Source organism: Protopterus annectens, chromosome 8.part1, assembly GCF_019279795.1.
Source record: "Protopterus annectens isolate FY-2018-M chromosome 8.part1, PAN1.0, whole genome shotgun sequence".
Lineage (NCBI taxonomy): Eukaryota > Metazoa > Chordata > Ceratodontiformes > Protopteridae > Protopterus > Protopterus annectens.
Window position 1 is genome coordinate 5,702,957 of NC_056742.1, and position 27,591 is coordinate 5,730,547.

Genomic DNA, 27,591 nt, shown 5'->3' on the forward strand with positions numbered 1-27,591 from the left:
AAATGCAAAAGGGGTATTTCTGATGCTTACAAATGAGCATAGCAAAAGCGAGATTCATAGAGTCCATTTATGCTAATGTGAAAGGCCTTAAAAATAATGAGATGCAAATGAGAAATGTTGTAAAGCACAGTATGCTAATGAGGTGGCTTTGCAATTAAAAGACTGATGCCCCAGCGGTATGCACATTCGTTGTTAAATGCGTTGCTTCACTTTTGATATTGGATTTCAGTCCACGAACTTGTTTGTCTAAATGCACAAGCACTCTCCTGACACACAAATTAATTATTTCCTCCAGTGACCACTTCAGTAACATTTCCTTGCATGCACAAGTACCAAAATAAAAAATTCAGCCAAGCAACCCCTTCAGTAACATGCCTTATTAAGCACAAGTACTAAAATGAACATTCATACAAGCAAACCCCTTCAGTAAAATGCCCTAGTATGCACAGCCACTAAAATGAAATATTCACCTAAGCAACCCCTTCAGTAAAATGCCCAAGTATGCACAAGCACCAAAATGAAACATTTCCCCAAGCAGTTCCTTTATTAATATATCGAGGTTTGCACAAGCACTGAAATGAAACATTCACTCAAGTGACTCCTTCAGTAACATGCCCTAGTATGCACAACCACCAAACTGAAACATTCACACAAGTGATCCTTTCATTAATGTGTTCAGGTTATGCATAAGTACTAAAATGAAACATTTTGACCAGGTGTTACCTTCATTAATATGTCCAGGTATGCACAAGCATTAAAAAGAAACATTTCACCAAGTGACCCCTTTAGTAAAATGCCCATGTATGCAGAAGCACCAAAATGAAACATTTCTCCAAGCGACCCTTTCAGTAAAAATCTCCTGGTATGCAGAACCACCACCTAATCTACTCTTGCATATCCATATTTTCCCTGAAAACTGCTATTTAAGTTCTGGGCTATTTACACACTTTGCATGCAAATGAGCTAATTATAAAATCATGTCTGCAAATCAAATTCATATGTATACAAGTAAAGCCCCAGTAGTGGCTGTCCCCACTAACATTTTTGACTTAATCATGTTACATTTATACAATAGGGGGCATGTTCATATAAAGTCCTCCAATTTGCATAGTCATTCTGAAAGATTGGGATTTGCATAACCATGTAGTGCAACTCTTTGTGGATCTGCACTAAGAAAATACAAAGCCCTGACTATGACTATAGTCCATAATGTCTATGTTAACAGTATATACAAAGAAATTAAAGAAGATGAGCTGCAGGATTTTGCTTTAAATGTGATTATGAAGGCATTACATTTGTCTGCATGTCTGTAACTGAACATTAATAGGATCCCCAATGTGGGAAGAAAATGGATGCAAGTGACATTACAGACACATGTACTCATGGCCTGGAATCATAAAGGCCTTAAAAGTACATTATTCAGGCAATGAGAATGGCAACAGGGATTTTATGGTAGGAATGCAGGAAGTGAAAATATAAAAAGAGATATAATTTCTTAAATTGCGTCCCATGGTGATAGATTAATGGGCAATCCTTGCCACAACAGGCTGAGACAGGATTATTCAATTTAATTTACTAGTAGAGACCTGGAGGTATCAAAATTCACAGTCTGATAATCTCATTTTAGAGAACTGTGGCAGACCAGAACATATTTGCTTCTATAAGTAGATGGAAGCAAGGCTACAAAGGAAAGAAGGATAAAGGACTGTGTCAGCCTGTACAACAACAGTAAAAATGGTATGACTGGAATGAGGAATGAAGGAAAATAGAGGTTTGAAACCAAATATTAAGGTCTCCCAGCATGTGAATCATGACAGAGAAGGAGCCAGACCTTACACATAACAGAAATGTTAAGGAGTCACTCAAAGGATCTATGTACACTGAAAGCAAATCTGTATAAGTCAGGATTCTGAGGAAGCAGCAGATATACAGAATGCTGAAAGAGAGTAATAAATAGTCATTTTGTAGCTGGCAAGCAGAAAGAAGCCCAGACTTAGATTTTTAAGATGAATATTGGGGGAATTCCAAAGGGGTGAGAAGACTAAATCATAGTTACACAAATGTCCCCTTCTCTAAAACAGTCTGAATCAAATGAAGGGTTAAGGACAGCTAGAAAGATAACTGTACCATCATAAAGGTGAGCACACACACACACACACACACACACACACACACACACACACACACACACACACACACACACACACACGTGATCACATTTTGTGATCATCACACAGAAAAAAAGGCACAGCCAATCAAAAATCAGCTGTTAACATTACTGTGTTTTTTTTCTGTCTGAGATCACAAATAGTGGGGATGGGGAATCTGCTTTTTCCCTACTATAGAGTAATTAGCAGGGAGGGAGGGGCTTGCCCCTCTGCAAAATTTTTTTTGATGAACTAAAGATTAAGTGTTTTTCCTTGCTCATTTCATTTTTGAATATATGAGTATACAACCAAGTGTCATATACTCATACATACATATCTATATATGGGTCTACTTCTAAATTTCAAAGTTTCAAAACTTCAAATTTCTTATGGTTGACATCATAATATCAAAGTTTTGAAACTTTGAATAGTAAATTAATAAAAATAAAACCAAAAAATCTTTTTTTTACATTTTTGCTCTAAATGGTTTGAAGTTTCAAAACTTCAATCTTATGGTCTCAAGCACTCAAGCATAAGAAATGTTTTGAAACTTCGAAATTTAGAAGTAGACTCTCTCTCTCTCTCTCTATATATATATATATATATATATATATATATATATATATATATATATACATATATATATATATATATATGGGTCTACTACATTAGAATGACAGCTCACAATATCGACACTTAGAACACTGACACCACATAACCAAAAGCGCAAAACAACGTAAACTGACAATAACGACCAACACAACACAGATGCTTAAAACACCGGCAATATAACAGCGAGCCCCACACCAACAAAATGAAAACCGTGTTCAAACTATTTCCAAATAATGCTGAAATGATAACACCAAACAAACATATAAAGAAGTCTGTTTATCTCTGTAAACTTGTACATCTATTTACATTTGAAACAGTCAATACCCGCCAAAACTACGAAAGAAAGCAATAGTACGCTGACATAATGCAAGCACTTTCCAGCACACAGATTTCTTCCAATCCACGTACTTTAAATACAAAAATACAAATCAATTTTTAACAGATGAGCTATAGCTTTGACATAGTCCACACTTGAGTAAGACATTCTCTGAGAAATAACAGCCCTAAATCATTCATGTCGGCTTACTAGATGTCTTATCTTTGGAGAAGGAGGGCATCCTGTTTCCATCCGAACTCTCAACTCGCCCACTCAATTCAGTTCACATACTAAAGCATGGAGGAGACAATGAAAATCTGTATTACATGCACCGAGCAAGCACTTTAATCTATGGTGCCAGGCTTCAGCTGAATTTTGAGTGCGTGGAAGAAATAGCTCACTTAAACCAAAGACGTTCCAAAAAGTTAGTGGGAAAAGAGGTGGAAAGCATATACTGCTAGAGGTACGGGTATTAAACATATGTTTTTTACCGTAAACATACCAATCTGCAAAATAACGCAAAAGATCTTTACCCTTCTCAGGGAACAATCCTTTCAGTAGCTCAAAAGTAGGGATTACTTCAGATTCTGGCAAGAATGCTAGAGCTATGAGTGACTTGACATGCAGTTGTAATTTAGAGCTAGTATTGTATGTTGCTGCTAAACTGAGTGATTGCACTTTACGCCAGATATTCTGGCCAAAGTGGAATAGACAGCCCTTTGAATGGGCTCCTGGTATGTTTAATCTAATACTTTTCAGTGCTGCCACTTCAAAGTTGCATAATACAAACCTGACCACAACTTCAAGTCCCTGCTCTGATAATAAATGGAATGTTGCATGCCATAAATAATTGTAGGATTTAAAAGACTTTTTGGACATTAACGCATACAGTAGTGGTACAGTTTTACTATATGAGCCAGATTTTATTAAGCTGTGTATACTATGTAGTTGTTGATTGGTCATACCTTTTTTGAAAAAAGTACCATCCGTCAACCAGATGGTAGCTTGACTTAGAGCGTGTAAGTTGTTAACAGTACTGAAAACCAATACTGTAGTGTCTGTGCTAACATCACACATTAGTTTGCTAACAAACATCCCATCCTTAAGAGGATAATCATTAAAGTTAATAGTGTGTAGCGTCAGCTCAGCACTGCTGTCTTGCACCTTACGTTTTGCTCTCACTCTTCTGACTTGCTGTAGCAATGCTCTTCTGTTGGGAATACTTTTGACACTTTCTAAGGACGCTTTCTGTAAAGCATCCTCTACTAGCAAACAAGGTGTATCCCTACTATATGTAGCACTCATTTTCAAATCACTACATACCGTGTACCTATCTACTTCTCCGGGATCAGCTGGGTGATGGTGAGCTACTGACTTGTTTAACAAGTCTCCTTCAGGAAGTAAAGTAGTTAAACCTCTACCTTTACACCCATCTGTTGTTTTCAGCTTACAAGCCCAGTGTCTCTTGCTGTGTCTTGTCCTCTCTAAGTGATATAAATATCCTCCTATCAGAAGTAAATGCTTGCCTTTTTGTGATGTTACTGTTCCGTACACTAGTCCAATAGTTCCAGGAGCTACAGCAATATATTCCGCCATCATGTCTTCGGTGTGGGACATTATATTCTAATTTTCAGGTTGGATTTATACTTCTCGAGCATGTATTAAGTTCACTAGTGGGTTCATTTTAATTATCAAAATGTAGTTTATTATGTTATCGATAGACTGTGAATTTGCTATGATAACAGCGGCTTTAAAGTGATCGTGAAGACATTTTGACAATTTTTCGGGTATTTGTGATGTCGGTGTTATAAACAGTCGTTATTTTCCGCTTTCAGTTATGTGGTGTTGATGTTCTAAGTGTAGATATTGTGAGCTGTCATTCTAGTGTAGTAGACCCATATATATATATATATATATATATATATATATATATATATATATATATATATATGTATATATATATATATATATATATATATATATATATATATATATATGTATAGAGAGAGAGAGATTAGACCTTATACATATAAAGTGCTATAGGTTCATAGGATTATAGGTAAGTATTAGGCTATGTGTCCTTGTGGCCAGTTTTAAAGTTTTAAGCTTAGCCAGTTTCCCTTCTTTAACCTATCCCATTTTGTTAGAGATTGGCTTTACCCTTTCTGTTGTTGATAATTATATATTACCCCTAATGAGAATAATTGGGATCATACCATAGATAATTTGAGGTGATCCATGCATGAGATAACGCATTTAGGAGCTGCCTCTGTCCATTAGTACTACAGTGGGCAGTCCTGGATTAAATGTTTATTTCCCATTGATAAATCCAAGTTGTACTTGAATATGGGCAAGGATGAACTTTGTTTAATGTGGTTGGGGAGTCTGCTCCTGTGCAGTGGTATCTTCTGCAACATCGACCTCTTCCTTCAAATTGTTCTGTTGATGTTGCAGAAGAGGTTTAGATCCCTAGAATGAGTATTTTTGATGACAGTTGACTTACTGATTTGCTGTAAATCTATCAGTATTGGGTTAGAGGATGCCTTGCATGCCAGATGCAGGCCACTTCTTAGCAGTATGTAGGATACTGAGTACAGTGACAAGGATTTGAATTGGTCCAGGTAGGACATGTTCTTTTATGTCCTGTATCCTTTTAGTAAGGTACCTCTGTGGGCATTCCAGTTGTTTAATGTGGCTAGGCAGATACATGTCAAAGGGGGCATTATATTCAATTTTGATGCTGTTATTGTGTACCTTTGCTTTCCCAGAAAGCAATATGCACTTTTATAGAAATGAGCTTACAATGAAAATGTAAATGATGAATAGTAAATATATCCTTGATGAATACTCATTTTCAATTTTACCAGTAGAGTCTGAGTAAACAAAGAATGTTAATTATTGCAAAGTATATGCTTCATCTGGTTTGGACTATGAACCAGATGCATAAATATTCAAACATAGTAATTATGGGGTATAAAACATAACACAATCCATTCATTTAATATGCATCAGAACATATAACCATTCAGATCTTTTGATGCATGATAAATCTGCTAACATTAAGACAAGATACTTAAACTACTCTTGCACTTCCTCCCACCTACATAGGACATGAAGACTAAAGATAACTGGGATGTTGATGACACAAAGGAATGAAATGCTCATGAAAGGTATTGTATATAGCTTAGTTATAGCTGCCTTAATTCTAGATGTACCTTTTTTCAGTTGTGGCTATGATAAAGAGAGTAAAACCTGTCGCTATCAGAACTATGTGAATGGAAAATATAAATGCACAAAATGTTAGTTAATGTTATAGTATCTTAGGTAGGGTGTTTATAGGATTCACACATATATAATTGATGTCTGACTATATTATAATATGTTGGTTAATAGAGTTATAGCCATAGTGATAAATAAATATTCATGAATGCTGCAACCTTTTGCAACCAAATTATTTTATGGTTGAGGGTAGGCTTTTTGTAAGTAATGCCAAAGAAGCTTGGGCCTCAGCTTAGAAAATAAGCCTAAATTGGACTGGGAAACATTGCTGCTGGAAAGCCAAAGTGTACAAATGATCAATATAGATAGCTGGTATTCAAAAACGAAAACAGGAAAAGGCGATACGAATAATATAATGGAATATATTTGTATGTTCCTGGCCATCAAAGTCATAAGGATTTTTCAAAGAATGAAAATGGCTCAAGCAGATATAGTCCTGTTACAAGCAACAAAACTTAGAATAAATTAAGATTTTCCAAAAGTGATCCTAGGTCTAACAGTAAGAAGTAGTAAAAGAAAGATACTACCTTATTTCATAAGAATGGAAGTATTCATATAGAACAGGTCAAGAATAGCACTGATGGGAGAATATTGATACGGAGACTAAAAATATTAAGTCAGGAAGATAACCACAAGAAACATGTGTACCTCAAATGGGGCCAGTACCATATTCTCAAAAAAATTTGTAACAGGCAGAAAAAAATTTGTTGAGTGTGGATACGTATACAACTGTGTGTGCGTGACTTAAAATTATGTTGTATGCACAGATGGGTAAACTATAGAAGGGAAAAATAATAGATTACCAAAACATGGTAAGAGGAATTAGAAACTGAAGATTGTGCGGCTATATGAAGACACAGAAATAAGAATGGGTTGGGTTATGCTTTTTTTAGAAAGAACTCTATACAAGGCAGTAGTCTGTGCTTCTTCCTGATGCCTGACATTGACCAAAAATATTAAAAATATGTATTAAGGAAAGATATGTCTCAGACCATGCAATAACAATATAGTTTTACTCACAGAAGAGGATAAAGACAAACAGACCAGGAGGAAATAGGTGCAGTATAAATGAAGATCAATTAAAACTAAATAAAAAAGTATATTTAAGAGTGATAAATGAGAGCAAAGAAGAGGATGATGAAGCTATGAGTAACCTGGTGAGATGGTGTGAAGTCAGCACTTAAAGCTCAACTAATGGTCAAAGAATACAAAGCAAGGCATAAAAAACAAAATGAGACATGGAGTAAAGAGGTCTTAGTGCAAACACTACATGGCTGCAAGTTAATGCAGAAGGAGATGAAGATAAAGAGATTAAGGACATCAGAATTCCCCAGTGTGAACTATATGCGCTTGCTGCAATGCAAGCAGACAAAACATGTATAAACAGAAGTGACTTTTGGTGGCTAAGTGAGGTGAAAATTGTGAAAAAACATTGTGTGGACATTTAAGGACTGGAAGAATGAAGAATACAGAGCTGACATAGTTGGCAGGAAGAGGATACTGAGGTCATGTCAGCTTTCTTTAGACAAGTCATTAAATATTTTTACACCAAACTATATGACAAGCAGTCTACAACAGATTTTAAACAGATTGAATATGAGATAGGTAGGATGACTAAAAACTATCAAGAGACAATGAAGATATCTCTAACCCTGCAATCTTATAAAAAAACAAAGATGGAAAAAAGCAAGAAATGGATGGAAAGGCCAAGGTGGCATTCCCTCTGAGTTTTATAAGTGGGGTAAAGAACAGCTTCAGGAGATTTTCACAAATGTATACATCAAGATAATGGAATAAAGCAAATTACTGCCATCAAATGAATATATCAGCATAGTGGTTATCCCCAAAGGAACAAGTGAAATAATGAATCCAACTAATTATTAACTCATATTAACTAATATCATTATTGAACTTGGATATTCACTGTACTAGCAAATATGCCAACAAATGTTTAGACAAACTACTTCTGACAATTGTATAAAAAGAGCAAAACAGTGCTATACAAAACAAGAAAGTGATTGGCAATTGGCTGATATTGTCAATATTTCTAAAGGCACAATGAGGAACTAAAATGTGAGTACCTTTTCTTTTCAGGTTCAGTAAGCATTTATTTCACTAGCTAATAAGTTTCTATTAGAAGATTTAAAGACACGGCAAACTGGGAAAACATTTATTAAATGGATAACACTTTATACAGCAGTCTCAGTTTGATGAATTAATAAACAGGGGCATCTAGCAAAGTGCAAATCCAAAGGGTCACCAGGAAGGATGCCCACTATATCCAAAGTCATTATAAATAGTAGTAGAGGAGCTAGTAGTCAGAAGGAAGTTTGAACAAACTAAGGAGGATTGAGGAACAACAGAATATGATGTATGTGTAAACAGCTTCACACTACAATGTAAGACCATAGACAGACCTTTACCTACAGTTTTAGATATATTTGAAATGCATCAAGATGCTATAGGCCTAGTGTTTTCAAAGCAATATTAGCAAAAGAATGGTAAACTTCAATGCATAAAATGTTGTATAACTCATACAATATATTTCTAAAATTGATCACACACATAAAAGGAAATATATAAGTTGGAGACAAAGAAGGAGAACCCAACAAACTGTAGTAGAGTATTATCATTCCACCTCAGTATTGACAAATTACACAATGATGCCAGGCCTAAAAATGCACAGAATGTAAGAGGTAAAGTTTTGGAATGCATGCGACAAATGTATGGCTTTGGTCATACGAAGAATATTTGTATAGCATAATTTGTATACATGTAGCTCACTCAAACTCTATTGAGGTTAATTTCTTTTTCTTATTGTTCTTTTATGATTGATATAAAATATTAATAAAAACTGAATAAACAAAATATGAAGGTAGCTAATGATGATAACTGCACTGTGTCACTTATCAAGTTGGAAGAAAGAGAAAAGACCTACTTGTTGACCTGGGCAATCAGATAGCTACATAAAATAGAAACTAGTGCTTAGTCCAACAAACAAAAAGATTCAATTTGGGATCATAAAAAAATGAATATCTACAGAGTGGTCAGTATGTATCGGATAGTCTCAGAAGGCAAGATGGATAAGGGCCTAGAGTATATATTATGAGATCCATGAAACTCTCAAACCATTTTTGAAGACAATGAACAAAGTCAACCATTTTGGAGGGCAATGAACAAAGTCAGCCATGTCAGTTCTGTTACCAAAAGAAGTGGAACAGTGGAGTGGTGGGATAGACTGTAAAAGGAAAATAGGTCCAAGGATAGCTGAGTAAGAAAAAAAAAGAAAGGGAGAATAAAGTACACTGGCCAAAAGCATTACAAATAAGATGGGTAGGCTGTAGTCAATAATGGTGGATAAAACTGTTACATTATGACGGGACTTGAAACATGGGTGAGAGCAAATAGAGAGTGTGGTATGCAGATTTCATGTTGCAAAGTATACAAAAAGGTAAGCAGGGGTGGCATAGCAGGTAGGGCAAAAAATGCAGTCTTTAGAAGGTGAGGGGTGCAATAGCATAAACTCACCTTACAAACCACATTATGCTGGGATATAGCATAACAATATACTGAACGATCAAGTCAAGAAGCAGAACAAAAGCTAGGTAACAAGAATGGAATAAATCCACCAGGTATTCAGCTGAGAAATACTAGCATAATATGTTAGATTATAAACATATAATTTAAGTGCAGTGATTAGAATAGGGTTCAGAAAGAATAGTATGAATCCAATGAAGAAGAAAAGAGGAGGTAATACCACACTTAGAAAGGAGGATGCTGAAGGAATGCCAGATTGTGTGCTTACAAAGAAAGATGGAGTGATACTAACAGGTAACTAAAAATAGTGGTTAACAAGGAATGTACCTCAGTGAGATTTTTTAATGGCAAATCAGATGAAAGTAACATTAGTAATAAAAATTAGTCCAAAAAAAGTTGAATGATGAGATGACACCAGGCTCTCAGCATAAAACAATTTTTTTTTAAAACAACATAAGCGCTTTCAAAGCTCTTGCTGCTTCTTCAGATGTCAGTATAAAAATGCAACCACACACACAGCAATTTATATAGAAATCCAACTAGCAAATCAATCAATTAAGCAATTATGTATTTAAAGAATACAAACAATGAATGTAATAAAAATTTCACTAAATATATGTTGTTCCATCACATATTGTACCACCCATTCAATATCTAACATATCTGGTATAAATGTGAAGAGGGAACTTACATCCAAAGTTACCAAATACCATCCCTCTACATCAAATGTAGCCTGTGTAAACTCATAAAAATCCATCATAAATTGTCGAGAGTCACTCATTAGTTGATTTTAAGTTTATCTCTGATTTTTTTTTATTTTTATTACATTCATTCTTTGTATTCTTTTAATACATAATTGCTTAATTGATCGATTTGCTAGTTGGATTTCTGTATAAACTGCTGTGTGTGAGATTTCATTTTTATACTGACATCTGAAGAAGCAGCAAGAAGCAGTGAAAATGCTTATGTTGTTTTAAAATAAAAAATTGTTTATTTTATGCTGACAGCCTGGTCTCATGTCATCTACTTTTTTGGACTGCTTTACTCTGGTTTATTTGTTTGGTGAGACATTTACACAGCACAGGTTGGTCATTTTTTTCTGTTGGTTATTTGCTGTATAGACTCAGTGCTGTGAAGATGGCTGAAGGGAATATTGAACTGGATTACGTACTTGCCTCAAAGACTGAAAAATGCAATAAAGTCTCTTTGAATGACAAGCTGCAATGCTTTTTACATCCTGACATGAATTCCCTGGATGGTATGTCTTTGGAGTATGATGATACTGAGACCAACACTGATATTCTACAACTGAGAAGAGGCATTTCTAAACTAGAGAATGTTCTTTACAAAGTGAAGAGAACACAAGGACACCGCTATCATCTGGAAATGTGTCAACTTCAGTGCCGTTCCTAGGGTTCTACATGTCTTGAAGATGCTAGCACAAGAAACTGCATATCCCACTTTATTAGGTGAGTGGCAGAAACTCAATTTGGAATTGAGTTTCAAATATATTAAATTTCTCCTTGGCTGTGCCTGCAAGGAAAAACTAGACTTAATTATGCAGATTGAAAAGTGTGTATCTGCTTTACATGAGCAGTTTTCTTTTGAACTGGTTGACAGATTGGCTAGCACTGTTTTGGATGCAGCTAGCCTTTATGAACAGAAACTTCTGCACACTAAAATCAAGAAACTTACTAGAGACAGAAATTATTTTTTGAAAGGATATGTGTTTTCTTGGCCAAGAACAGCAGGGGTTAATGCTGTTGAGAAAAATATGGAACAGTCAACTGTGAATGTTAACCATGCTGATTCTGTTCAGCATATGTCAGCTAATTCAGCATCCACTTCTGTCTGTAATATACTGACTAACCATGCTTCTACCAATGCTACTGATTACATCATTGGCATTTCCAGCATGTCTGTGGATGGTTTAGACGTGGGAGCAAGGAGAAAAACTTTTGTTATAGCTGCTGAAATGCACAATCACCAGAATAAAAATGTTCAAGCTGTTGGTGAACAACACAGAGCTAATAGCTTGAATTTTCCTATACCTATACATCAGAAAACTGCAGAGAGACACCAAAGGTCACAGAGCTGGACAAGGCACAAATGCAAGTTGAATCAGGACTCTGTAGAAACACCAAGCATAAAGAGGTACTGGCAAAAGACTTGATTTATAACTTGTCTTGTAAAGTACTGAGTACGAAGAATTATGATTGTTACAGAAGGGTCTTTCTTTTGTGCCCTCCCAGATTACTGATATTACTGAGATGTGAAAACTTTCACTAGAAATTTAATGTTAAAGTATATGTATAAAGACAGTCTAGTTACTTCTAGTGAATATGTTTTTAGGAAGCCAAATACTTGCATACCTGTTTTACATCCCCTTATTGAGGCATTTGAAAAAATATGTTTAGATGAAATTTATAAAGTCTATGATTCTGCAAATAGGGGGAAACCCTTTTTTAATATGACTGTTAGGGAGAAAGAAGCACTTGAACATTTGTGTGATCAAAGCATTGTTATATGCTCTACTGATAAGGAGGGCCATATTATGATTCTAGATTATTCAAGGTATGCTGAAAAAATGCTGTCTGACAATTCTTTTTTATAGTAAAATTACACTGTTTGATGTTAATAACAAGGTAATTCATATTAAAGACAAGTTGAGCTGTATGATGTCACTTGAGCTGATAGATAGAAGTCTGTTTGATTATTATTTTGTGCAACATCCATTGATTCCCCTTATACAGGGTCTGCCAAGTTATACAAGGATCCTGTAAATCCACCACTTAGGCCCATAGTCTCTGGTAGAAAATGGAGTACAGAGTCTATATCCATCTTTCTAGAAAAGCATTTTAGACCACTTGTCAATACCAAATCACATATCCTGAGTGACTCTTGACAATTTCTGATGGATCTTTATGAGTTTACATACACTACATTTGATGCAGAGGAATGGTATTTGGTAACTTTGGATGTAAGTTCCTTCTTCACAGTTATACCAAATACATTGGGTATTGAATGGGTGCTACAATATTTGATGGAACAACATATATTTAGTGATAGCAAGGTTAAATTACTTTGTTATTTACTTGAGTTGGTTTTGTATAACAACATACTTGTTTTTGATGGTAATTATTTTTTGCAAAGAGATGGCGTAGCAATGGGCACATCATGTGCCAACAGCTATGCCAATCTCATTATGCTCATCTGGGAATGTAAGCACATTTTGGTTGATACATACGTAGAACACATTTTATTTTACAGATGTTTTGTGGATGATTTATTTTTAATTTGGAAGGATGCACGAGATGAGTTGGTTAAGTTTATAGACAAGATCAATGCTAGTACTACATTTCTGATATTTACAGCTGAGTATTCCAAGGTGGAAATTAGTTACTTAGATGTACTTATTAAAGTTTCAAGCAGTGGACAGATGGATATTTCACTGTACAGGAAACCTTGTTACAGGAACAACTTTTTACACCGAACAAGCATGCACCCTAAATATGTATTTGATAACATAGTACAAGGGTAAGGACTTGGAGTTTCAAGGGTGAATGTCAGTAATGGCAATTTTATGGCTGAAATGAAAGATCTGGAGAATAAATTTGTGGACAGGAGCTACAAGAGGTGTAATGTACAACAAGTATTGAACAAAGTCTCTGATGTTAGAGAAGGTACAGCCAGGCCCATCTTTTCTTCAAATCCAACTTCAATTCACCCCAAGAGACTGAATGATGGGAAATGCAGGGTACCGATGACTTATTCTTATACTACAGGGTATGTCTTGGATATTATAAGGAAACATTGGCCCATTATAAGAACAAATAATGATCCTAAAAAGATAGTGGGTGAACAACCAAACTTATCTTTAAGAAGAAATGATCTTTAAAACAGATGCTTTTTTATCCAAAACAGTTTACTGGTGGTAGAACTACTAGAAATAAAATGAGTTCCACTTATAAAGGAAATAGACCATGTCATACTTGCAAGTGCTGCTGATTTATTGACCCTACTGGTATGTTTATACATCCAGATCAGGGTAAACAGTATGTGCTTGATGTTCCAGCAACTTGTTCTTCTTCTCGTGTGGTTTATTTAGCGTGCTGTACTGCCTGCATGAAGTTTTATGTAGGCAAGATTGATAGACAGTTGAAGGAACGTATAGTAGAATACTTAAGACATATTAATATAATTGCCCTCAGTGCAGTGCTCTTTCTAAACATGTGAAGCTCACTTTGCATACACATTGTTTTAAGTTTCAGGTTATAGGACAGGTAGCAGTTACTAAGAGGCTGGAAGATGTTAGAAATGCCACTGAAAGCTTAGAGAGCAAGTGGATAGCTAGGTTAAGGGCTGATTATGGTTCAGGACTAAATTATAAAGTTCCCCTTAAACCTTTGTTACAAACACGCTCACATTTTAGATGAGCTTTACATATACTTATGTGCATTAATTGATTTTAAGTTTATCTCTGATTTTTTTTTTTAAATTTTATTACATTCATTGTTTGTATTCTTTTAATACATAATTGCTTAATCGATTGATTTGCTAGTTGGATTTCTGTATAAACTGCTGTGTGTGTGGTTGCATTTTTATACTGACATCTGAAGAAGCAGCAAGAGCTGTGAAAGCACTTATGTTTTAAAATAAAAGATTGTTAGTTTTATGTTGGTGTGATCATTCTACTTTTTTTGGACTGCTTTATTCTGGTTTATTTGTTTGGTGAGAAGTTTACACAGCACACGCTGGTCATTTTTTCCAGTTAATAATAAACATTCCTTTGATCACACATCATTAAATAATAACTAAGATTAGCTAAATGACTACCTGAAGAATACTAACAAAAAAAAACAAGGATTTAATGGTAGGGTTACTGCAAATATAAATATATTATAGCTAAGCCATATTATAGTTCATAGTACATATTACAAAAAGTAGAACAAGACAATTTTGCATCTACTATACAGCAAACTAAACATCCTGCCTTAATCAGGCTATGTTTAGTTTTTCTGAGGCAACATGTCATGGTGTTCACATCTGTTGTATGGTCTAACTCTATTATGTGATTTGCGTGTCTGCATTTATATACTTACAATCCTGGGGAAGACAAACCTATATACAAACTAATATTGCAGATAGCTGAACTATGAACTGCTTGAGATAGAATGCATCTCATGTAAACTCTATTGAGTTTCATGGAAGACAGTGAAAACCAAGCATATGGAGTGGCATGGAGAGGAATTTTTAAATGTTCCTTGATAGTGCCAGCCAAATGGGGCTATGGTGGCTGCACCTTATTGCATGCACAAAATGTGTGGATTGTGCTGGGGTTTTTTCAAAACAGCTACAACAGTTTGCCTTAGAGGAGAAACCCTCTCCTATGCTTTTCATGAGGGACCAATATCTGTCTTACACATATTCTACAAGATACTCAAATAATAATGCAGATTAATAAAGGAACTTAATTGCCTATATTTGCTTTTGTTTAGCCCTTTCCATCTCTGAAGCTGAGAGGTCACAGAGTTGATTTAAAATGGATATCTTAGTGCTATTAACTTTAGGATGTAGTAATAGATCATATTTTTTCTGTCCCTTTTAAATTTTCCAGACGCTTTTGTGTTTCTAATGCTATGACAGGAATGGATCCCATTCTTATGTCAGGGGACAATTACAGTTCATGAAGTTAGTACTGCTCCAGTCTTTGATATTTGCCACAAGTGCTAGAATTGTTTACTTCTTGAGCAGTTCTTACAGGTTTATATATATATTACTAGCACATTTATGTTTGCTTCTAAATTATTTTATTAGTCCTGTTGCCTCTACTTTTATTGGAACTATCTGAGTCAAGTTATTCCACATTGCTCTCATGTCTGCTTGCAGATCCCAGTATTTTATGACGTTGTGTCTGTCAGTGCATAAGAAAGCTATAATTGCTGCATGTAGGTATTTCAGTAATTATTGGCACTCTTGTCATTTTTTCTTGGACTACTATTTCTGTTTTTCTTGCATTTGTTTTCTTAACTGCTGCTATTGGGTGATCCCATGTGATCTACTTTCATCACTGTTAATAATGCTTTTTAGTGCATGTTTCCGATGCTTCTAGGCTACTTGCACATAGTAGTACTTATGGAATTCCCAGTGCAGCAGTTAGTATTCAAGCCCTCAGCCATGAATGCATCACAACCAACAACAAAATGTGAAACTGTTTCCAGATCTGTTTTACTGAAGCTGCATTTGTCTATTTCTTCCACATTTTCTGTGGAATTGCAAACCAACTTGTATGTAGCCTACTATAGTGAATCACCATTATTAGCCTTTTATCTTTTATCTTAAATACAACTCTCCTTAATCATTCCCGTGCCGATTTTTTGTCAACATATGATTTTTCTAAGGGTTCTCTGTACTTGCCATTACATTTCTTGGCTTTCCAATTTTCTTTCATTTTCTTCTGCTCTTTTTATTTGCATTCTTTCTTTTGTTTTTGGCACTTACAGTTACTGTTTGAATCTCGGCTACATCTGATTTAATTTCTTTTCCTACTCCAGTCTAATATACTTCTACTAAACTAAGTAAAGATGTCATCTTAAACTTATTTTCTTCTCATATCTTCCTCAGAGTGAACGATTTATAATCTTGGCATGTTCTGTTTTTTTTATATATATATATCATTTTGATAAACATGAAAGATTCTTCTTTTTATTTAACATTTGTAAACTGGGAAAGTCCACCTTGAAACAAAGCCAATTTTCAGCAGAGGCCCAGGGAGAAGGCTCCAGATGCGTGTCTTTGTAATGTGGGAGGAAACCAGAGCACCCGGAGGAAACCCACACAAATGCAGGGAGGATGTACAAGCTCCACACAGAAGGCACCCCAGCCAAGAATCAAACCAGAGAACCTCTTGCTGTGAGGCAACAATGCTACCCCTGCACCACTGCGCCATCCACGTTCTTGTTTTCTTGTCTAACTGATTCAGTGCTGTTTGGAGACAGTCAACCATACAAAGCTGTAGGTGAGAATGTTAAGAGCAAATTGATTTATAGCTTGGACATTATTATTGGATATCAAGCCAATTTTCAATATTAGCTTTTGTCTACTTACATAGTCATCATTAACCTTTGTTCTTATTTGTTCAGGTTTCACTGTCAGCCCTTCATCCAGTCTCAAATATTTATCCACTCCCTCCATTTCTAGTTTCTTTACATCACACTTCTGTCCAATGTTGATATTTTCTTGGTGCTGCAGAGTTCCTGTTGTAAATGTTGCTGCTGAACATTTATCAAGATCGCATGCCATTTTTAATATCATCTAAGAAAGTTTTAGCCACTTCTAGTTGTGCTCTCAGATTCATATCTGCTGAAATATCCAAGTTTAAACAAATCACAAAATGTAGATGATGTGTTGGTTTTTGGCAGTTAAGCTGTAACCTTAGTGTAGACTATGAAGCAACAACTTACTTCTTTATGAGTGACACAAAACAGCACTGATGACAAGAAAATCACTCTGGAATATCCCCCTTTATTTTTTTCCCTCGTGATTATTTTCTATTTATCATGGCTCAGCTGCAAAGTGGTTTTCCAATATTTCATAGTCACTACAATGTAATTGATCAATATATAGTGTATCTTATATATTTGGAAGCGTTCCATAACCCAAGAAAGTTGGATACTGCTGAATGCTTTTCTGTAATTTATTCATGCCATACTTAGTTTGTTCCCCTTCCATTAAAAATAAAATAAAAAAATGCTGTGATCGTGCCTTCCAAGAACAAGTTCAAGTTTGTATCAAATGGAAATTTATTGCAAATAAATAGATCACAAGAGTTCAGCTCTTTTTTTCTACTCAGTTAAGAACTTCATCAGAACTACATACATTGATTATATTTTGGTTTAAATAACTTTTAAAGCTCTCTGTTGTTGTTTTATTTAACAACACATGATCTTTTGGTCCACATGACTTGCTTTTGCTACCTTTTTTATTCTGTTGCCATGACTGAAGTTTTTTTTTTCTATATGGCGAGCCATTGGTCTTGTAGTTCTTAAAATGGCTTGCAGGTTCTCTTTTAAGGGGGAGCATATTTTCTTCTCTTGTTAATTAGGTTGGTGTCTATGATGTTCATATAAATAATTTTTACTCCGGGCTAAATCTTTATGTAAAGTTGTTAGTCTTTTAGCCATAACCTAGGTATTACATCTGGATCAATGGTTTTCCATTTAGAAACTGTTCTTACTTTTGTCTCAGTTTCTCTGGCCATTACTTTCTCTCATTTTATAACATCTATATTAGAGCTTTTTCGTTTTTTTTTTCTCTCTTTTTTAACTCTGTTATCTATTCCACATTTTTGTTATGTTCAAGAGGTCTTTATATATATTTCTCCAAAATATACATATTTCTTCCTTTTGGCAGAGTTTCAATTGCTTTTGCTTTGTTATCTAAACCTTTTGAGACCACCAATGAATTGCGGCTTGTATTGTACTTTTCCCTTATGTTTACTTACAAAATGTCTTAGTTTTTCTGCATGTATTGATATTTTTCATTTATTATTGGAAATGGTGTATGATAAATCCTGGTTTGTTTTAGTGTTTAGACTACTGACATATTCCTCATTAAGTTTTGTTCTTATTTGCTCAGGTTTCATTGCCAACCCTTCATCCATACTGAAATATTTCTTCACTCCCTCCCGTTCAAGTTGTTTTTACCACATCTATCTTACTTAGAATTTTTTATGATCTTTTCCCTTTCATATACTTTTCTAACAGTGATGCTTCTTGTATTACCTGCTTTTTAGTTTATTCAAAGCTTCCATGGTGGCATTCTACATGTTACCATTTTTTTCCATTGCTACTCTACATTTTTGTGGCAGCACATTTTCTGTCATTAGTTAAGTTGCTTACTCCTATATCCTATTTATTTGTTTTATCACATGGATTTTCCTTAATAGTTCCAATTACCATGCAGATTTGTTTTACAACTCTTCTTATATTCTGGGTCTTGTTTACTTTCTATTTTTAAATTTTTCACCTACCTTATTATGTCTGTCCATGTCTATTAAATCAATCAGGTCTTCCATGAGTCATTTTGTTTTTGTATTGAGGGTATTCTATTTTATCTGTTTCCTGTTCTTTCCCTTGTGGCACAATTGTGCCTGCACTTTGATTAGAGTCTCCTACCAAAGGTTCCATAACATCACCCTGTAGATATCTTCATTAGCTGCATCTTGATCCATCTGCAAGTAGCGCCTCATTGTCCTATCATGTTGTGATATTACTTCTGTCAGAGCACTCACTGTTTCCAGCTCATTCCCTTGCTGTGCAATTCTAACAGGAGTTTCATGGGAATATCAACAGACGTTTCCAGAACATCACTGTGTAGTGTATATTCTTCGAGGGCATCCTCCTCCAACTGCTGCTTTTTCATCTGAGGACTCATCAGCCAATTATGTTGCTTCTGTCAGAGTTTGCACGGCAGCAGCTAGATTGTGAGCACATCCAGCTCTTTGGCTTTCTGCATTTTGTTTAAGCTTATGATAGTGTTTTTCACTTTTTATTTTTCATTTTTCACTTTTTGTCTAGCACTGAGGTAATTGTTTATCTGGTAGTAAGTGCTAGCAGAATTGTTTGTTTTTCATTTCTTTGTTTTACTTTGTAGTAGAGTTCTTCATTTTTCTACCTCTGCTCGCACAGAGGTAGTTATTTATCTGGTGTTACGTGCTGGTAGTGTTTCCTGGCTTTCTGACTTTTTTCCATTTTGTACTAGAATTTTCTAACTCACTGCTTCTGCTCACACTGAGGTAAGTGTTTACCAGGTGGTAAGCACTAGCAATGTAATTTGGTTTTCTGTGTTTTATTTTACTTTGTGAAAGTGTTCTTTATTTTTAAGCTTCTGCTTCCACTGAGGTAATTGTTTATCTGGCAGTGGCTTCTTCTTGTGTTATTTGGCTTTCTGTCTTGATTTACTTTGTGGTAGAGTTCGTTCCTTCTTAGCTGCTGCTTGCACTGAGGTAAGTGTGTATCTGCTAATAGGTGTTAGCAGTGCTATTTGGTTTCCTGCTTTTTGTTTAACTTTAAGTTTGCACTGAGGCAACTATTATCTCAATTGAGTATTTGGAAAACAGTGCAGTGGAGTTTGCATTTACTTAAGTCCTTGTCAAAACTTCAGAGTATTTACTTCATTTTCTGTTCATCTGTGTCCTTTCCCCATCTTTCTTTAGATGTGGTGAATGCTAATTTATTTCTGATCTGTGGTGACTAATAGGTGTTTTACCTATTAGGAAGGAAGCAGCTGTATTTAAGTAGCTCTGCTCAATGAGTGGTTCACTTAAGTTACATTTGGAAAACAGTGCTGTGGAGTTTGCATTTACTTCAGTCCTAGTAAGGACTTCAGGGTACTTATCTTACTTCCTATTAATATCTGCACTCTCACCCATACATTTCAAGATGTTGGGAACATATACATTGTCTCTGCCTGGTAATCTGTGGTGGCTGACTGGTATTTTACCTATCAGGAAGGTAGCAGATGCATTTACTTAGCGACTGGTGTTTGAAGTTTGATTTAATATATAGTACATCTCTACACCTCTTGTTTATTTTAAATATATGGTTGGAATATTTTGGGGTTCTTAAATAAAATCCTTAAATATTTATGTATTTGAAGTCCTGATTAAAAATCAGTATTTACTTGAATGTGAAAATGATGGTGTATACCTATGAACAAATGCAAGGGGCACTATTTCAACTGTGTCAGATTAACAGAACTTTGTAACATTATTAACTGTAAGGATCTGAAAAATGACTTAAATTATAAATGCCTTTACATGATGGCATTTACCTCTGTACGTCAATTTACACCAGACTGTTTGGAGAATGTAGAAATTATCAGAAATACAGCCTTAGATAATAAATCATTTCCAATTGTAACTAATACTGATGGTCAAGAAGAACCATTTTTAGCTTAATAGGATAAATTAAAGGTAAGGCTCAGGAAAAAAGGATTCCCCCAATGATCCAGACACTACAAAGGTTAAGAACAGGGAAAAAGAACAGTTAAAAATAAGACATTTAATAAGAAGAAATGTGTAGAACATGGCTCTTACAATAAAGACTTGCACAATAAAAGTTCAGTGACATGCAAAAGATAAATACTATAGATGGTGATAACTTATCATTTTGTGATGAAAACACTATCAGTGAACCGGAAGTGCCAAGCATTGAAATTAATGATGGTGGGATATCAGGTGAAATTTGCATTGAAAAAAATATAACAATTAGTAAGGAGAAAATAATCAGGAACATGGTAGCATCAAGTGTTGAAACAAGCAAAGGTGGGAACTTAGGTGAGATTTATGTTAAAAATGTACCCACTATTTCAGTTAAACAGCCAGATTGTGGTCTATATCATGAATTTATAGTAATAAATAAAGGTGGTAGAATAAAAGATAGAGAATTTATATCCATCGATAAGCATGATTTAATTAATTTTGCTGAACATGGAAATGAAGAATGTATTAATAAAAATATTATGACCAGGAAAAGAAGTAGATAAGCAGGCATAGAATTGTTGTTAGATGTTTCAAATTCCATCTGGAAGAAAAAAATGAGTTAATGCAAGAGCAATACATGAAAATACTATTTTGAGAGACCCACACCAAGAACCTTTAGTCCTAGATGATTCTATTTTGTAAGGAAACAAAGTAGACTAGATAAAGAAGCAACATGGGTCTCTTCCTTACCTGGCTTACTGACATAAGTGCTATCATACATAAGTTATCATCAAAGTATAGCATGTTTATTATTCATGCTGGAGTAAATGATTTGTGGTACACTCCATTAAACCAGAAAGTCTATACTAGGCATTGTTGAATATTTGGTGAGCAAAGAGATTCATTATGAACTTGGTGAAATTATCCCATCATTGTCTTATTTATGAAAGCACATCTGTTTAACAAACGGCTAAGGCAATTAGCTTGTGTGTATAATACTGATCTTGTTAAGTACTGAGAAGACTGTGTACTGGACTGCAGGTTATTTTCTAATGATATGTTACATTTGAATTCATACTGTGCCTCTTTTCTTGCTGAGAAGTTATCTGACTATGTAAAGCATGTTTTAGAGTTAATCACAACACTAGGGAGCACTGTAATAATACCAGATCTGATAGAGTTGTATGCTACCACTGTAATGCACAACGCTTGGGAAATAAATATGATGAACTTGTTGGAATAATATCAGAAGGGAATTATAAATTAATAGCAATTGTTGAATGTTGGAATTCCAAAGAATACAATATCAATGGTTATACAAAGTATGAATGCCTGAGAGATAATTTAAGGGGTGGAGGGGATTACTCTTTGTATTTGTTATTCTATTCCCCCAGTAATTATAAAGCAAATGACAAAGATTGAAATAGTTGTAGTGCAGATAAGTGATATCATTAGTAATTGATTAACACATGTAGTATTTTGTTATTGAACTCTCTCTATGGATACTTTAACCTACAATGCTTTTTTAGACATGTTAAAATATTAACATTATAACAACATTATACTCATACTAGATTTTAATTACTCATGGATTTTATGGAATGATCATTTAGCTTGAAAATTTACTAACATGACTACATTTGTCAATATGACACAATTTTTTGCAAAAGGGACTACAGGGTCATACTAGATTTAGTTTTAATGACAATAACTGACAGTGTAAATGATTTGAAATTTGTGCCTCCGCTAGGATGCTCTGATCACTACTCTTTGACTTTTGATCTTGACCTTTCATTACTTATAAAGAAAAAAAAAAAGAACACATAACTCATGCAAACTGATAATCTTATTTTGCCTTAGACTCTTTAAACTATGGATTTAAAATTTTGAAGAAATTTTGTCCAATAGAACATTAGCTACTAGACATGAAATTAGGGAAGGATTCAACTATCCTATGTGGTGAAACAGAGAACTGCGAAAGTTACTTAAGATGAAAAAAGAAAGTATAATCTTTATAATACATATCCTACCAGTATGAATAAAAGAATTCTTAATAGCCTATATAAGACACTTAAGAATAAAATAAGACAAGCTAAGATTAGTTTCAAAACTCATTTGTTAACTGATCCAACTTGCAGAAAACCTTTATATAAATATGTTTATTAATTTAATAATACTAAACTATCTTCTTGTTTAAGAACTGAAGGATTATTAACATCAGATACACAAATCATAGTGAACACATTTAACACATTTTTGATAATATGTGTATTAACGCAATTGAAAAGTCTAAAATTCCTATTTCAGTGTTTAACCAATGTCCCAATTTAACTATAAACATGGACAAAGTTACATTAAATAAAATTTATAAGACATTTATGGGCCCAGATATGATCACAGGGTCTCTATTAGTTAATATGAAAACCATTATTACCCCAATACTGTAAGGCATATTTAACAAGCTTCTAGAAAATGTTACTGTTCTTAAATTATGGAAACTTTCACACATTACTTTGATATATAAAACAGGAGAGAAAGAAGAAGCTAAAAACTACAGGCCTACCAGCTTGATGTCTGTAGATAGAAAACATTTTGAAAGATGCGTGATTTATTTAATGAACAAAACAAGCACTAGTGGTGTGATTACTGATACTGCACAGCATGGTTTTGTAAAAGGGCATTCTACCTAAAGTAACATAGCAAGTTTTTATGATCAGATTGTGGTAGCCTTAGATTTAGAACTTGCTCCTGATATAATATATTTAGACTTAAAACCAAAGTCTTTGAATGTTTACTATTCTTGTCCATTAATAACATTCTAATCATACTGAATACAATCTGTTACATCATTAGATGGATAACAGAATAGCTGCAAGACAAGAAGAAATGTATTAAATATTGAAATACATTGTCTGGTTAACTACCTGTATTAGCAGGAGTTCCTCAGGAACCAGTGTTGGAACCTGCACTAGTTAATGCTGTCTTTTCAACCATTCCAAGAAATAGAAATATAGGGATCCATAAGCACACGGACGACTGTAAGTTGAGACTTGTTATACAAAATAATAAAGATTTTGAAGAATTAAACACCTATGTGAAATCACTGGGTAACCTGGATTCTGCCACAGGTTTTAAATTACGTTTAAACAAATGTAATGTCATATATTTTAGTAAGAAAATACAGAGAAATCCAGTTTACTTAGATGAAGTAAACCATATGGAGGATCACCAGTATAAAGCTTTGGATATTAAAAGTACTTCTGTTTTTTTCATTTAGAATTTATTTAAATCAGATCAGTATAAAGGGTATGAAATTGATGTATTTACTGAAAAATTTAACCACCATTGATAGGGATTGTTTGACTACTGTTTACAAGATGTATGTAAGACTTATCATAGAATGGGTTTACCTTATTTTGTCAAAGTACCAAAATATCGAATGCTATTTTGTTGACGCTGAAAATATCAAAGCCCACTTCAGCAAAGGACAGGAACTAGGAAGATCTTCCCTGGGAAATTGACCACATACCCCAAAATAAAGAAACACCAAACTTTGCCATCCCTAACCAACCCAGGTGGGGGCTATGCCCCCACATACTCAAATTTTGGGGGCTGTGCCTTCCATACCCCACCTAATTAAATATACCAACTCTGAGATCACACTACAGTTAGGAAAAGGGCAAAGTTCATCATCTCACACAACAGGTTACTTACCCTGGGAAGATCTTTGTAGCTGTGGTGGTTTGATGAAGTGGGCTTCAATATTTTCAGCATCGACAAAACAGGATTCAATATTATGGCACTTCGACAAAATAAGGTAGACCCCATAGAGCATAACAGCATGTTTTGCATCTGCAGTAAGAGTCAGGTGAAAACTCTTGAGAGTATTCAATGTATATTCACTAAAAGAATCACTGTGGTAAATGATGTTTTATACAGGGATGGGTGTAAATACCTAAATCTTTAATCATTAAATTGTAGGTATATAAGTGGAAGATTTATTTTAGCATATAAAACCTTTCATGGTGATATAATTCAAATCTTATTTAATATGGAGATGTACAAAAATGACAAAGCACTAAAACAAAATAATATGAAATTTAAGACTTATTTGTGTAAAATTAGGTTAAGATATTTATAGCAAACTACATAGCAGTTTTATGGAACAACATACCCTAATGAAATTCTTAGTGAACTACTTTAGATAGTTATAAGAAAAAAATATTTATGTTTTGGCAGGATGTATTAAATATGATGGGTCTGCTTCGCTTCAGAGAAAAACATTTTAGTCGAACACCTCTTTGTCAAATGTTAATTGTCGATAGCTCGATCTGTTGAATGGCCGTTTTAGTGAATTTTTTCCTAGGGGAAGAACACTTGGCTATAATTGGGGATTTGCCCTTTTGTCACTGTAGTGCTATCATAGAATTGATATATTCAGGAAGGGGAGAGTGGAGTGCACAGCCCTCCATACTGGGGGTGGGGGGGGAGGCACCCACCTTGGTGGGTTTTAAATTTTGTGAAATTTGTGACATTTGTTAGGCTGGCCAAGCATTTTTCCCCCTAGGAAAAAATTTGCTGAAACAGTCATTTGATGGATCGAGCTTTCGACAATTTGCGTTCGACAAAGAGGTGTTCGATGAAAAGGTTTTTCACTGAAGTGATATAGACCCAAATTTGATACTTATATTATGGAATTAGATTTCTTTGTCAGCCAATTGGCCTGAACACTGTTAAAATTATTTTCACCTTATGACCTTAAATCCTTTAATTCACATATATTCTATCAGTTCAATTTCTATTTGATTAGTTTCTACCTCTATAAATTTATTATTTTCAATTACATCCCACCTTTATGTTCTTGTCTCTTTATTGTGAAATTTACTATTCCCAAATGCTTTTGCCTGTATTTCTCTTTGAATATAGATTCATATGATAACTTGGTTGAGGCTAAAGAACAGAGGGTCAGTTTATTACCCACGAGGGTGCACTGAAGTGGAAGTAGGCTAGACTTAATCATGCCAGTTACTATGGATGCAAACACAGCATGCCTCATTTGGAAATAATGTCATCTATTGCTTTACGTCAGCCAAAATTTGTCTAGTAAGTAAGCATAGGATGCAAAGTTCACTTATTTTTAGGAATGGTACAACCTAGATGGGTACTTCTAGTAGGCCTCTGTGGGGATTTTTGCCAAGCCAGTGAAGGATATTGATTGCTTCATGGCTTATATTTATGCAGTAGCAGCATTTCTAGTTGCTATGGAGTTCAGTTTTACCAGGACACTTCGATTGGAGAATGACGGTTAGAATCTCAGCTTTGAATTCAGCCTATAGGAAGAAGACATCTTCCCCTGTTGAGATTCATTTTTGTAAGATGAAAGCAGGACCCATGCTAATGGCACTGATACAGTGCTTGTGCAGCTGTGATACACTCACCAGATATGACCATTTTGAACATGAGTGAGCCAAAGTAATCCCACATCAAAGTGTCAGGTACTTTGTCAAACTCTAGGAATACTGCCAATGTTGTGCGGGAGCTGTGGTGTTCATCTTACATCAGTGTGAGCAGTACATGAGTATGATTTTTATTTGATATATGCTTTACAAACCCATGAATCAGCTGGATAAGGGTGACTGGAGACATAAATTTTATATTCAGTATTAATAAGGGAAATAGGTGTACAATTATCTATTTTTGGCAGAAAGTACTGGTAACAATAAAGAAGGCAGAATTTCAGACTTTAAAAGGTAGGTAGAAATGACCAGAATGGCATTTACATGTTGGGCAGGCAGAGGAGCCAGTAGACATAACCTTGGTAAATGAAAGTACAGAGTAGGAGAAATTATATGAATAATATCCAGCACAAGTAGTTTGAGGATAGTAGAGGCAGAGATGATTAGTATAAGAACAGATGCAGCAATAGCAATCAAAGGCTCAATTACCTGGTACATTAGTTGAGATGCTAAGACAGAGATCAGAACCCAATAACCATATAGTTCAGAGGTATGAGAGTTCACAACGGGGTCATTCATGGAAGTGATAGAAGCAGTCTTAAAGGGAAGAAGGTACATCATGTCATAATAAATGTGTGTATAACTTACGTTTCAGACTGAACACAGGAGGAGGAGGAGCTAGAAGGGTTAATGGGGCAGCTAGCAAGTGCAGAGAATGGGGATGTGTAACAGCATTTTCAGAGGTGTTATCTGTGATGGTTGCAAGAATAGTTACAAAACAGAGAATATGGATGCATAACTGCTGGCTTACAGAATGGCTAAAGGACCGGGAGTGTTAAATGACATGAGAATGCTAAGAATTTTGTCACACAGACAAGCCCTGTGGAATGTCCCCTTCTGTGTCCCCTGCAGAGCATACTGATTACCTACATCAACTTGCTTGTCTACTGCAATTTATATTTGACTTGGCGTGACACTGCCAGCCCAACTATCTGAAATTTTGTAAATAATTCTGTGTCATTTGTGAATATTGATATGATTTATACAGAACTGTATGTTATATACTGAGCTTCAAGAATGTAACTACAGCATACCCTGCTAGAACATAGAAGATTAACTTACAAAACATCAGGAAAATAAGTTGAAATTAAGTGGTTTATGACTGTGCTATAAAAGTTAGTTTCAATGCAGCAAAGAGACAGGATGTCAAGAGCTACAAGTTTTTTCTATTGTCTTGGAGAGAAGTAATTACTAGGTTTA